We start from the raw sequence: 14134 nt of genomic DNA on the forward strand, positions 1-14134 counted from the left end.
TCCTCTTCCATTCACAATAAACCCCAGCAAGAATCTGGCCAAAGAAAAGGTGAAGCATACATTCCCTTCGTTCTGGATTGAACCAGTGGCATTTGCATCACCCAGGAGGTATATCATAACAAAATGTCTCAATATCAATTGTCTCTGTGCAAAGGTCGGGTAAAGTCCCAAAGATCTAAGTCTGGGATAAAAGGGATGAGCACATTTCTCAACAGAAGGGAAGGGGGCTGGTTTCAGTGATTTTGCTCACTAAATGTGGAATTTCCCAACAAATTCACATATCAAAAGTAATAAAGTTGTGAAACCTCCACTCAAGGAAAAGCTCAGGGACCACGATTCCAAACATCCACACTTAACTAAGCGCTCATCTAAACTCCTTTTTGAATCTAGAAATCTAATTTCTCTAATGGTCACATCACTTCTGTTTCTTAGAAAGTGTTTTCTACTGAGCTCAATCAACTAGCAGCCTGGGACTGTGCCTTATACCCTCTCTATGCAGCAGTGTTTACATGGAAGTATGAACCCAAATGAGGATGAATTCCAGAACCAGTAAGTTTATTCCTGGAGCTTAATTTCAAAAATACAATCTCTAGTTTCACTTTCTAGTTTCAATGGAAGAACTGATATTTTAAAACTTCTAATAAAATAATAATTATGCAGGTAAAATATCAGTTATTCTAGATTCTAGGAACTAGACTTCTAATTAACTGAGACACGATTCTAATGCGGAATCCCAGGGCAAAGTCCTGTACTTTTAATGGTAGCATGCTAATTTGAATTTTAAGTGAATGTTGAATATTAACCCTGATACTGTCCTAGATAGTGAGTTTCTCAACCTCAGCACTATTGACATTTGGGTTGGGTAATTCTTTGTTATTAGGGGCTGTCCTGTGTGCGGTGGGATGTTTAGCAGCCACGCTCGCCTCTGCCCACTGGATGCCAACCACAACCCTCCTCTCCCCAGTGTGACAACCAAAAATGTCTCTGGACATGACCAAATGTCTTTTGGGGGGGAAAACTGAACCCATTTGGGAACCACTGCTCTGATCAAGGGGAAAATTCATTTATTAGATGTTTTTATTCCACTTAAAAGGGAGCTAGCACAAAGTCAGAATGCTTTTCTGAACATAGAGTAAAATAAATAAAATTAATGACGTATTTCCATCCACATGATGGAACATTAAACAATCACTTAAAAACATGTTCATTAAGACACTATAGGCACAAGAGAATAGCAGAACATGGAACTATATGTGCCCTATGTAGATTCTGTAAGATATACAGATTTGAAACTATATAAAGTATTTTAAAAGGAAAAACACAAAAATGGAAACCATAGCTCTCTGTGGGTGGTAGGACAATACCGTCTATATTTTCTCGTTTAAATTTTTCTGTTTTCCCCAATCATCTACCATGAGCACGTATTTTTATAATTTCAAAATCAGACACAGAAAAAGGACAAAGAATGTTGTATTATACAGCACATGAACAAGAAAGCCGCAACACGCTGCCATCCTCTATTCCTAATTCAATTTTCTCCCACACCCTGAAGGAAGCAAAGCAATTCCTTTCCTACTCATCTGATCCTTTTCCCCATTAAACCCTCGCATCTGCTTCCCTCTGCAGTCGTAACTATCTAAGGCCAGGATTCATGACATTGTTTATTTTATTTTATACCTTGCTTCTCAACCTGGGTGGACTCATGCATCCTTTCATTCATTCAGTTCTCTGATACTGTACGAGGTACTGGGAATTCAGTGGGGGGAACAAGGCAGGTTGAGCCCCTACTCCAATGAAAGGCAGACAGTGAATCAGTACACCAACACATAGGTGACATCATTCTAGAGAGTAGTAGGGGCTGTGAAGGCAATAAAGAGACTATGGGAGACAGCACTGCTTTAGCCTGGGTGGTCAGGGAAGGCCCCTCTGAGGAGGTGACATTTGAGTCGAGAACTAAAGAACAAAAGGAAGCTGGGTGTAATGGCTCATGCCTGTAAATCCCACATCCTGGGGGCTGAGGCAGGCTGATAGCTTGAGCCCAGGAGTTGGAGACCAGCCTGGTGAAACTCCATCTCTGCAAAAAATACAAAAATTCACCAGGGGTGATGGTGTGTGCCTGTAGTCCTACCTACTTGGAAGGCTGAGATACGAGGATCGCTTGAGCCTGGGAGGTCGAGGCTGGAGTGAGCCGAGCTGTGATTGCGCCACTGTATTCAAGCCTGGATGACAGAACAAGACCTTGTCTCAGAAAAAAGAGGGAGAGAGAGAATCATGAGGAAACTGAGAAGCTCTGGGGGCAGTTTTCCAGGTTTGATTTTTTTAAGTTCAAATGCATAGAACAAGCATGGTACAGTCAGGGAGGAGAAGAAAGGCCATCAAAGCTGGAGATTTGCAAGAAAAACTGGGGGCATCTTCCCAGGTTGGGAAGATGTATGGTCCTGATGCCACCAGGCTCAGGTCTACCCACATAGGGAGGTGGCAGCAGCAAATCAGAACCCTTAGGGCCAAGGCCCTGGAATTTGCATTTTACAATAAGCTTCCAAGGTGATATTGATGCACTGGAAATTTAGAGGACCATAGTTCCAGAGTATTCCCTTACTCCAACATTCTAGGGGTGGCTGGAACAGCGGTGATGAGTGAACTAACTCTGTGGTCCACATACCAGCAGTGGCAGCAGTAGCAACAGCAGCACCTGGGAGCCTGTCAAAATGCAGAATCTCAGGCCCCACCACAGATCTACTGGATTGGAATCTGCATTTCGACAATGGCATTCTACATCATTTAAATACACGTGAAAATGTGACAAGCATTGATTTAGACCAGCACATTTATCAAACTAAAGCTTTGACAGAGAAGAAAATGGAAGCTGTAGGATTTTTCGTGATAAGTGGTCAGAGAGTAACAAAATACCTGCTCATATTATAATTTTTGCTCTGGGACTAGGAGGCCACAGGTTATGCCTATGTTTAGCCTTTCTGGGTGAACTGTAGTGCCTGAATTGAAACCTTTTGGCTCTAGAAAGGTTTACTCAAGTGGGCAATAGATTCTGAAATTTATTTTACCATTTAGATTATTTTTAAAAGACAGGAAATGTTCTTTATTAATGCAACTAAACATACAAATTTACTATGTTGTATAGTATTTCATATTAAAAAAAAAAAAACAGAGAAATGCAAACACAGTGGAATCAGTAGAGACTTCTTTCACTAACCCTTAACAATCATGAATCTTAATCATGGCCCTTTCCTTCTTCCTCATCATACTTTGCGACACTTTACACATCTCCTTGGCGTGGTCATGTCTGTGATCTTCCTTTACTCTGTAAAATGTCTCTCTTTCTCTAATTAACATGGGTTTTTTTGTTTTTTTTTTTTTAACTGCAACAACTTTTGCTAATTTTAGGACAGGTCTTGCTTCTTTTCTTTCAGTGGTCGGAAAAAGACCACGTTTATCCAAGCCCTGTGCGTATTCTGTAGCTCTCTAATCAAGAAATGTTTCTTTCAACTGACCACGGCTCCTAACTTTATCTCTCTGTCCTTTGAAGCCAATAGCTATTATTTCTAATGACCATCACTAATTCGAGAATAAACACTCTGTTTTCTCCCAAATTGCTACATTCTGTTAAAGGGAACTAGAATTAAAGTACCAATTTCTATCAGCACTCTATTTTATGAAAGGGTACTAAAGTAGGATGCCACAGGGCTTGAGGGCAGAGGCAAAGCGTGACTTCGTCTCTGTGCTCCCTGAGTGGCCACTTTTCCCACAGTGACAGTCAAGTCCACCTACTCACGGGTGTTCTCAGATTTACTCTATGCGATGAATGAGGACTCATAGATAAGGACCGCTATCTTTCTTTGTTCCTTTTCTTTGTTTATTTAGGGGCATGGACTGCTACTGTTTTTTTTTTCCCCCTGTATCATCATAAAGACATTTATTGTGGAAAAGATGTGATCTTTGCCCCTTGTCTGTTTGGAGGTAATTTAGACAAGAAGGGGACCTTGCCTGGGGAGGAGCAACCCCTCTGGAACTGCAATGGGGGATGCTTTTTTACAGGTTTTGGACGCAGCCTGTGATGGTCTTGGTTATGCTCTTGTGAAAAGGATTCTTCCTGCATCTAGAACTTCTACAGCAGTAGGCCTTTCTGGTCCTCCAGACTTCCAGAAGCAGCAGCCTCAGGAAATGAGATCACTTATTTAGCCTGCTCATGGCAGTTGGTGGTTTGGTCTACATCTTACCACACTGGTTGTTGGCTGGCTTTGTGCCCTAATAATCCAGAATGTAAATATCTCTACAGCAGTTATTGCTGTTATGAGGATCTATTATTGCCCTTGGTCAATGCAACAGCTTTTAGAAAAGGATCTGCCTAAAGCCACGTGAATTACTCTTCCAGCCATTTTGCAAGAGCATAAGCAACATGAGGGCAGATATTTATTTTGCTTTGGGCACCGATGAACCTCAGCACCTAGAACAGTGCCCAGTGCAGAGTAGATGCCCACTAAGTATTTGATGAATGAATGAATGAGTGCCAGTTGGCCAGCCAGGCACATTCCCAGGGCCCATGAAGGCCTTCTAGGTCCCCTTTTGGGCCCCTTTCTCTTTCTGTGGCTTTGCTTTAGTGTTCTGTGTGTCTAGAACACTTTGCTACACTCTGTAAGCTTGCACAGTCATCACCACTGCTTTGTGAGCACCAGAGGGCAACGCTGGTGCTTACTAAACTGCCTGGCAGTTAGGAGGTGTTTAATAGTTTACTATTTGATGAAGGAAGGAAGCGGGAGACGGCAGAGGGAAGGTGGGAGGGAGGGTCTGGGTAAGTGGTTAATTAGAGATTGTTCTCTTTGGATAACTCAGTCCCTTCTGGGGGAAGCTAACCTTTTTAGCTTTTGTTGTGACCAGGCCTGAATTGAAACTTTAAACACAAGGAGGTAGAACCTTGTGGCCAGAGAGCAAATACAACTTTCAAAATAGTGTTGGCCAGGTGCAGTGGCTCATGCTTGTACCCCAGCAATTTGGGAGACTGTGTGGGGAAGAGAGCTTGAGTCTAGGAGTTCAAGACCAGCCCGAGCAACATAGCTTGTCTCTACAAAAAAAAAAAAAAAAAGTTAAACTAGCAGGGCCTAGTGGGGCATGCCTGTAGTCCTCACTGCTCAAGAGGCTGAGGTGGGAGGTTGGCTTAAGCCTGGAATTTGAAGTTGCAGTGAGCTGTGACTGTGCCACTGGACTCCAGCCTGGACAACTGAGCAAGATCCTGCCTCAAAAAAAAAAAAAAAAAAAAAAGAGTGGATATTTCCTTGGAAAGAGCATGGGCTTACAGGGAGACCTCCTGACTTTAAATAGTTCCCTATCACATACTATCAAACCCCAGAGAGGTCACAGTAAACCCTCTAGACCCCCATTTCCTCACCTGTAAAGAGGGAATGGTGGTGCCATCTGCTCTGCACTGTACAGTTTATAAAAACAGAGAATGTGAAAGTCCCTCTAAAGCACAAAGCCTCAGCATGACGAGGATCATCAGCAAAACTCCCTCTCCTCCCATCAGGCTCAGCTTCCAGCCCTTGTGCTCTTTTTCTCCCTTTCTCTGTCTAGCATTTCCTGCAAGAAATTCTGCAGGAAATCCAGGGTCCTGTCTGAACCCAAAGGTTGGCTTTCCTTCTCTTGAAAGTACCTGTAGGCTGTGCATGACCTTCTTTAGTGTCTTTGTCCGTTTACCTTGAAGGTGTCTGAGTTAGGCCATTCCACCCCAACCTGCCCCTGCTGGACTCATCTGTGACTGCACTCATCACGAAAGCAAGGTCCTTCTATCTCTCGGCCTTCCTGTCTTTCCTTGCAAGAAGTCAAACCTGACAGAGGCCGGCAGGTGGGTAGATGAGTGAGCTAGCTGGGTGGGAATGAAAAAAAGATGAAGAGCAGATTTCTTCCCTCCAAAGGTGACGGTCACGCCTTTGTGCCAGCTCATTGTTGAAATGTGGGAAGTCAAGAACACTAGATCATCTGAAGTTTGAAAAAAAAAAATCTGGAAATTTGAACTTTTATAGGAGACTCCTGACTTTTAAATATTGGCAATGCTTTCAAATTTGTTAACTATACTGCCTGAGCCAACTAAAACACATCTGTGAGCCCAACTCAGTCTGTGAGTCTCCAATTTGTGACCTGAGGGCTACTGGCACCTTTTTAGCTCTGAGAGCCATGGCCTTTCTGAACTGTGAACTCAGCTAAAAAAAAAAAAAATACCCAAAGCTCCTTCCACACTTCCTTATCTTCTTAGGTCCTCATGATGTCTCACCTGAGCTATTAAGACAACTTCTCTCTAACCTGGTAGGAATTGGATTTGGAAATAGGGTCTTTGCAGATGAAATCAAGATAAAATGAAGTCGTGGAATGAACACTAATTAAGTACGGCTGATATCCTTCTAAGAAGGGAAGAGACACAGAGACAGGCACAAACACACAGGGAGATGATGTGGAGATTGTCATGCAATGGTGAGGGCAGAAACTGGAGTGGCATGTCTACAAATCAAGGAGTGCCAAGGACTGTCAGTGACACCAGAAGCTAAAAGAAAGGCATCAGGCTTCAGAGAGAACACTGCTCTACCAGCACCTTAATTTCAGACTTCTCACTTCCCAAAGCGAGAGAATACATTTCTATTGCTTTATTGGTCACAGCAGCCCTAGGAAACTAACACATTGGCCAATCAGGCAATGAACACCTAGAGAAGAAGGAAGCTCACCCTACCCAGCTTCCCACCCCTCTCACTTCTCCCCCGGTGCATCCAGACTATGAAAACCTGAACTTCCTCTCAAATTTCTCCAAATTTTAACAACTTCTCTAAACATTTCCTTGATTTTCCAGGAATTTTCAAATGTAGCTTTGTGTGAACAAGAAAACATGAACTGCATTGATCCTCTTCATATGGAGACAAGAAGATGCCAGCTGCTCATGCCTGCAAACTATTTCTTCACAGCGATAACTCAGATGCAACTTTTCCTCCTTGGTCGGTGAAAGACAGCATGACTTGCAGTTTGTGAGAAGGAAAAGGAAAAACAGTTGATTTGTTTCCCCACAAGAGGAAAAAAGAAGGGGATACAAGCCCACACACTATTAGGTGGATGGATCATTTCCTCCATGGAAAAGATATGCAAATAATTGATCTCTAAGCATTAGCAAGGTCTTTGTAGGGTACGTAGGGATAATCACATGCATGGAGCATCCATTGCTCGCTGAAGGAAGAAGATCTTGGAATGAGTTCATGGATCCACAGTTCGTGTAGATCCTGCTATTTCTGTCTACACTGCATGCTGAGCATGAGGGAGTCTGGGCAGGAGGACTTCTCTTGTAGAAGGAGGGGTTTAGAGAGCAGATCTGTTGCCTGTGAATCCCTGAGGATTCTTCTTCTGGAGACCTACACATAAAGCAGAGAAAGTTAAGAACTTCAGGGTGGGGAAGGTGTAGGGTGAGATATATTTCTTTTAGAATTTCAGACCTGAGGTTTAGTTAGGAAGGGACTGTTAGCAGGTTTCTTGGGAAGACTTGGGATAGGGCAAAATAATAGCATCGTGATGAAGAACCAGCACGTGTGCTCTGTAGCCAGGTGATCTGGGTTCACATTTCTGTTGCTTACCAGGTGTGTGACCTTAGACATTTCACTTAACCTCTCTGCACCTTAGTTTTCTTATCCATAGAATGGGGTCAATGATAACACCTACCTCTTGTGGTGGTTACAGGGATTAAATGAGCTAATTCAAATAAAGCATCTAAAACCATGTCTGACACTTTGTCATGGCTAAGTACATCTTATTGAAATGGTTAACTGGCTCCAATGATGCTAAGTAAGGAATCACTCCCAAGCTCGTGGCTTAAAACAAACACCGTTTATTTCTTCAGAACTGTGGGTGGGCTCTGTGCGGCTGGGTTCACTCTGGTACATTTAGGTTGGGGTTGGCTGGGGATGGCTCTGGTCCACAGGGCTTCCACTCTTTTCCTGAGACCAGCCAGCATGTGCTTCTCAGAGGTGCAAGGGCACAAGTAGAAACATGCAGGCTTCTTGAGGTGTAGCTCAGAACTGGACACCATAGCATTGACCTCACTCTCCTGACCAACGCAAGTCACACAGTCAAACCCAAGGAGGCAGGGAAGGGTGGAAGGACTGTAAGTTACCTGGCAAAAGGCATGGATCACCAACCTCTATATATCCAAAGAAGTTTCTCCCTGGCCACTTCTAGCTCTGGACATTTAGGTAAATGTGTGTGTGTGTGTGTGTGTGTGTGTGTGTGTGTGTGTGTGTGTCAGAATCTTATCTTTGTTGAAGTTCTCAGACAGCCTCCCTATTAGAGCAGCATTTCTAAAAGGACTCTTTCAAGAACGATTTCTTAAGACTTTATACTATTAGGCTATTAAACCCCACAGTTATACAGTGACTAAGGATGCCTAGAAATGGCAGGATTTGGGAGGGATGTTATCTTAGTTACCCAAGAGCTGGGCCCAATTACCAATGGGGGAGGGATCTTAAAGAGACAGTGCCGCTTGTGCAGTCATTAAGCTTTCCTGCTCATGGTTTTGTTTCCCCTTCTGCACTCATGTGTGTGTTTAAGAAGAAATCCCCTTGACGACGAAATGCTATTAAAATCCTCCATGTGGAAGCAGCCTATGAGGGGAGAACACACACAAGCCAGCACCAGGAGCCAGCGCTGGCCTCTCTTTTCTCGCAGAAGCAGCCGCTAGAAAACTCTGCATAGTAGATGAATGATGGCAAGAGATTCGGGAACCTACTTCGTCTTCCTGTGCCTTCATCCCTTTTCTGTCCATCCCCAAAAACTTCAGTGCCCGCCCTCTCTCTGAGGATTCTGGTTCTGTGTTTCAGCTGAGAAACAGAGAGGATAATCATATGTTTCAGAGTCAATAGCTTTCAAACGTTTTTAAACCAAGAATTAATATTACTATAGTTTTTAGTCTTTAAATGATAAGTAATAATTGTATATATGGGGTATATAGTGATGTTTCGATACATATAATGATAGCAATCAGAAAGGGGTAATTAGCATAGACATCATCTCAAACATGTATCATTCTTTAGTTTCAAACTTTTGTTTTTTTTTAAATTTTTTTGAGACAGGGTCTTGCTCTGTCACCCAGGTTGGAATGCAGTGGTGTGATCTCAGCCCACTGCAACTCCGTCTCCTAGATTCAATGGATCCTCCCACCTCAGCCTCCTGAGTAGCTGGAACTACAGCACATGCCACCACACCTGGCTAATTTTTGTATTTTTTGTAGAGACAGCATTTCGCCATGTTGTCCAGGCTTGTCTCAAACTCCTGGACCCAGGCAATCTGCCCACATCGGCCTCCCAAAGTGCTGGGATTATAGGCATGAGCCACTGCACCTGGCCCATTTCAAACTTTTTTTTTTTTTTTTTTTGAGATGGAGTCTTGCTCTCATCACCCAGGCTGGAGTGTAACTGCACGATCTTGGCTCGCTGCAACCTCCGCCTTCCAGGTTCAAGTGATTCTCTTGTCTCAGCTTCTTGAGTAGCTGGGATTACAGGTATCCGCCACCACACCCGGCTAATTTTTGTACTTTTAGTAGAGATGAGGTTCCACCACATTGACCAGGCTGGTCTTGAACTCTTAACCTCAGGTGATCCACCAGCCTCAGCCTCCCAAAGAGCTGGGATTACAGGCCTCAGCCACTGCGCCCAGCCCAAACTTTTTTGATGGCAACTCACACTAAAAATGACACCATGCCCAATGCACACATATGTAAAACTGAAACAAAAGCTTCACAAGATACAACTTACTCTTACTACATGTGATATACTCTGATATTTTCTGTTCTATTACGTTAAAAAAAATAGTCCTAATGATGATATATTCTACTGATTTCATAATGTACTATTGGGTCACATCCTGCAGTTTGGAAAACTCTGGGCCAGGTCAAAGGTGTGTATTGACGGGTAAGGGCAGGGGGAGATGGGGCTTAAATAAAACTCTTTAAGACCCACAGACCTCACACTTGTCTGAAACAAGAGACAGCTGGTTAGAAGAGAACCCAGAAAGGGTGTCACTGAGTGAAGCAGCAGGATTTGTTCAGATGACTTTGAATTTGGGCACATCACCAGTGTAAAACTGTTCTGCACTCTAAGGGTTTCTCTTGCACAGGATTAGAAAGACTACTGGAGATAAATGAATTTAATGTTTCCCATTCCTTTTAAAATAAATTTACTTAAGTTTTAAAAAGGAAGTATGCTTAAATTATTAAATGAGTAAAAGTAAAGGTAGGATTCCACTAATGTGGTTATAAACATGGCAAGAGCTTGAAGGACGTACTGAGACTATTGATGGAAGTCTAACCTCTCAAGGCATAGTTTGGGGAATGGTACCATGAATCAGGCAATGATTGCCAAATGCCCAAAGTTGGCATTCAGGCTCTGGGTCTCCTGGTGTCCAAATGTTCCTTCTCTGCTCTCAGGGTCTTAGTTTTGTCATCTGTTAAATGGATTGTTATGAATCACAAGCAAGATAAGACATAGAGAATTCCAACTTCTGAATACAGAAGCAGGTCTGCAGGCTGATTAGTATATAGTTAGGTTTTGTCTGCCTCTAACATCAGGAGTGGGGGTCTACCATGTTTACCCATGTTTCCAGGTGACTTTCAGGACTTCATCCTGAATGTCGCTGTGACAACAAGATGACGTGGCCTCCTGATCTCCAGGTATCCATGACCTAAATGACTGCACCGTGTCAGGATTCAGCTGTGCCTGATGCAACTGGACTAGGTCCCACTCTGGATCTTATAAGGAAGGATCGACTTGTATGTGGCCGCCAATGCAGTTTCACTTGTCTTTAAAGCCCTCCACAGAATGTAAGCAAAAAGCCTATCCTGGAATTGCACTTGGCAAAGTGAGCAGGCAGGGGCCACACACAGAAAATGGTCTGCTCCTGGCTACGTTCAGAAAGCCCAGTCACACTCCCCATCCCTGTCGTCATCATCCCTGGCTTCCGAAAGCACTGGAGCCAGGTTGACATGCGGCCCACAAGTCTTTGTTCCACTTGAGCTCAGATGGACACAGAAACACAAGAGGAGCCAAGTCGTATGTTTAAACAGTTAAGAGGAAGCCAGGCTCAGTAAGGAACTACAAACCTGGGATTTAGCCTGGGCGAATTTTCCTTCTCTGGGATTTCCTGTCCGTTTTTGTAGATGTTTCTACCTATCGAATGTTCCCTGGCCGTTGGTTGAAGGCCATCAAGTTGGTGGTGAAAGAAAGCCTTACAAGTACTTACACAGTCTTTCGGCTTTGCTGCGAAAATATCAATGAGCTGATGGATGGTGTGTACCCAAAGCTAGGCTGATGGGACACACAAGCCAGGCCTCTGTCCATCTGCCCTTCACAGTGGAAAGAGAGCCCAAACTTTAAGACTGGGCTTAAACAAAGCATCCACACAAGGAAGTCCAGCCTGCTACCCCAACCACTGCCTGGGGGACAGGCCACACTGGGGCTAGTGGAGGACAGAAAACGAGTAGGTCTTTAAGGAATGCAAAAGAAGTGAACCCCATAGGCCTCCTGCAATGTCCTCAGACTGCAGTTAAAATTTAACCAATTTTTAATGTAAATCATCTGGCATACTCAATTGCATGGGGTGCACAAGATGGGTGGGGGTGAGGGGTGGCGGCAGGGAGGGAACAATGGCTAGGATTAGACAATTTACTTAGTGCTAAAATTCCAGGAAGTTTGTGTTGATCTGGGCCTGGATCTTGTTACTTTTTAGCTCAAATCTAAATCTTTATCTTCCTCTAAGAGTTGAGAGGACATTTTTTACGTCGTCATTTTTACAGTTGTAATTTTTACCCCCTTTCATCAAATAGAGCTGGTTAGATTAGCAGCTCTTAGCGCTGAGATGAAAATATTGGTAGGGCCCAATGGGTCCTGTTTTGTTTATTCTAACAGAGAAGGCTTTGATCTAGACATATTTCCTGGGGTCTGGACGAGATGACCTAATTCCTGTCTTATCCGTCTCTACTTTTCTGTGAATCTCAGATTGCGCTTTACTGTGGAGCCCTTTGAAATTCACTTTACACTTTTTTCCACTTTGTTACCCCCTCTGACATTTGTTTCATTTGGGGTGGAGTGTGTAACTCCTAGTAAAGAATCCATTGCTTTATTTTTCTAACAGGACTGCTAAGTTTTAACAGAGTGGGAGATTTTTCTTTTTCTTTTTTTTTATAAGTTCTCTCATTCTTGACATTCACGACATGCCAAAAACAATAAGCAAATAATCTGCTGCTAGAAATTTATGTCAACTGCAAATCATTTAGAATTTTCTGTTTAAAGATTTTTTTTCTTCTAATTAAAAAAAAAAAATTGTCCTCCCTCCACTCCCTATAAAGCCATTTGAGTAGACCTGGCCTGTGAAGATTGGGATGTGAAAACTCTAAGCCCAAAGTCACCTTCAGGTATCTCCTGTTGATCTTCAGGAATCCTCCCCTACGCTACCCACCCTTCCCCGACCCAGACCCCGGGGCGGGGGCGGGGAAGATCCTCTCAGGCAGCTTGGGTCAGTATTGGTTCTTTCTTTCTCTCTCTCTTTTTCCCTCCCCAGGTCCCTGTCAATTACCAAACTGCTCTTCCAAGTATATTTTCCAGAAAGAAGGAAGCCCGTGGGGGTGGGTGGAAAAGGAGGGGTAGTGGAGTTGGAGGGGGAAGGAAAAAGAAAAAGCACGAAGGAATATAAGGAAGGAAAGACAGAAGAGAATGAGAGAATGATAGCTACCCAGGCAGAGAGGAAGAACAGGAAACGTAGCTCCTGGGGAGGGGTGGAGGAAAAAAAAACTCGAATAAACTACAAGTTCCTAACTTTTGTAAATTTTGAGTGACAGGCACAAAGCGTTTCTTAAATTCTTCTCTGTGCTTTTCTGTATTTTTACAATTCCCATTTTAAAAAAAGCTGGGGAAACTGTCACCAAAGTGAGTATTTTTAGTTAAAAAATTCTGTGAACTTAGTTGCAGCAACAATCCTTCCTTAATTCAGTGAACTCGGTTTTCCGCGATTCCAGTACCATCAAGAGGCACCTCCAGTGAGGCGTGGTGGGGCGAGGGTGGGGGAGTAGGTGAGGAGGGGGTGCGTGCCCGTCGGCTGCCTTCACCTCAACCCTGTTGCTTTATAAATGTAAATCTAGTTCTGTTTTGCGGGCCGAGTCCAAAGGCTGAGTGTATTTTTCACACTGGGAGGAGAAGCAGGGCAGAGGGCGATTTCTTATTTTGGAAGTGGATGGAAAGGGAAATGAATGGGAAGGTAATGATCAATAGATTAGAACGATAGTCAGTCAATAAATGGATAGGCAGGGACAAAAGCGGGGAGTGAGGGAGGGACAGAGGGGGAGAGCCAGAGAGAGAGAGAGAGAGAGAGAGAGAGAGAGAGAGAGAGAGAAGCGGGGCGGGGGTGCGGGGGGGAGAAACAGACCCCCAGACCTTTTCCTAAACGCTTCTGATGCCTCCCGAAAGAAAAGTGACTTTTGCTCCCCGCAACTCACTTTCAGAAACCACTGGAGGGTAGGAGGTGGGTGATGAGAGGGAAAGAGAACACAGTGCCCGGGCTCCCCTCTCGCCACCGCCTGCCTCTTGGAAATGGACGCGCAGCCCGAGGTGGTGCTGGGCGGTGACCTTCGCTCCAGGCCCCGCGTGCGGGAGCCCCGGGGACCCGGCGGCAGCGACCTTGGGAGAGCGGGATCCAGCTGCTGTCGGACGCTTGGTGGATGGCGTCGCGGGGCAGCCACCTGGGCCCTTTGGAGAGGGTCGGCGAGGAGCCTGGCGTGTGCGCCAAGGGGACACTGTCGAAGCCTGCCCCTCCTGGTGGCCGGCAGACCCCCGGACCACTTCCCTAGGATGTCCCCAGGCCCTGTCCCTCGGCGCACGGTCCGCCCACGGGACAAGGGCCTGGGCGCAAAGGGCGTGCAGCCCGGGGCAGCCCCTCCTCGCCACGCCCAGCGATGGGAAGGTGTGGACTTCGTCTATGCAGCGGAAACCGCTCCATCTGGCCCGCGCAGAACAAGAGCTTCTGGCTGGAATTCCGGCCTTCAATCTGTGTCCCCACTCTTGAGGAAAAAAGGTCACCCCTGGGGCGGAGGGGACGGGACGGGAGAGGCGAG

The sequence above is a fragment of the Aotus nancymaae genome, unplaced genomic scaffold (assembly GCF_030222135.1).
Source record: "Aotus nancymaae isolate 86718 unplaced genomic scaffold, 86718_ANA_hifiasm-v0.15.2.pri h1tg000030l, whole genome shotgun sequence".
Classification (NCBI taxonomy): Eukaryota; Metazoa; Chordata; class Mammalia; order Primates; family Aotidae; genus Aotus; species Aotus nancymaae.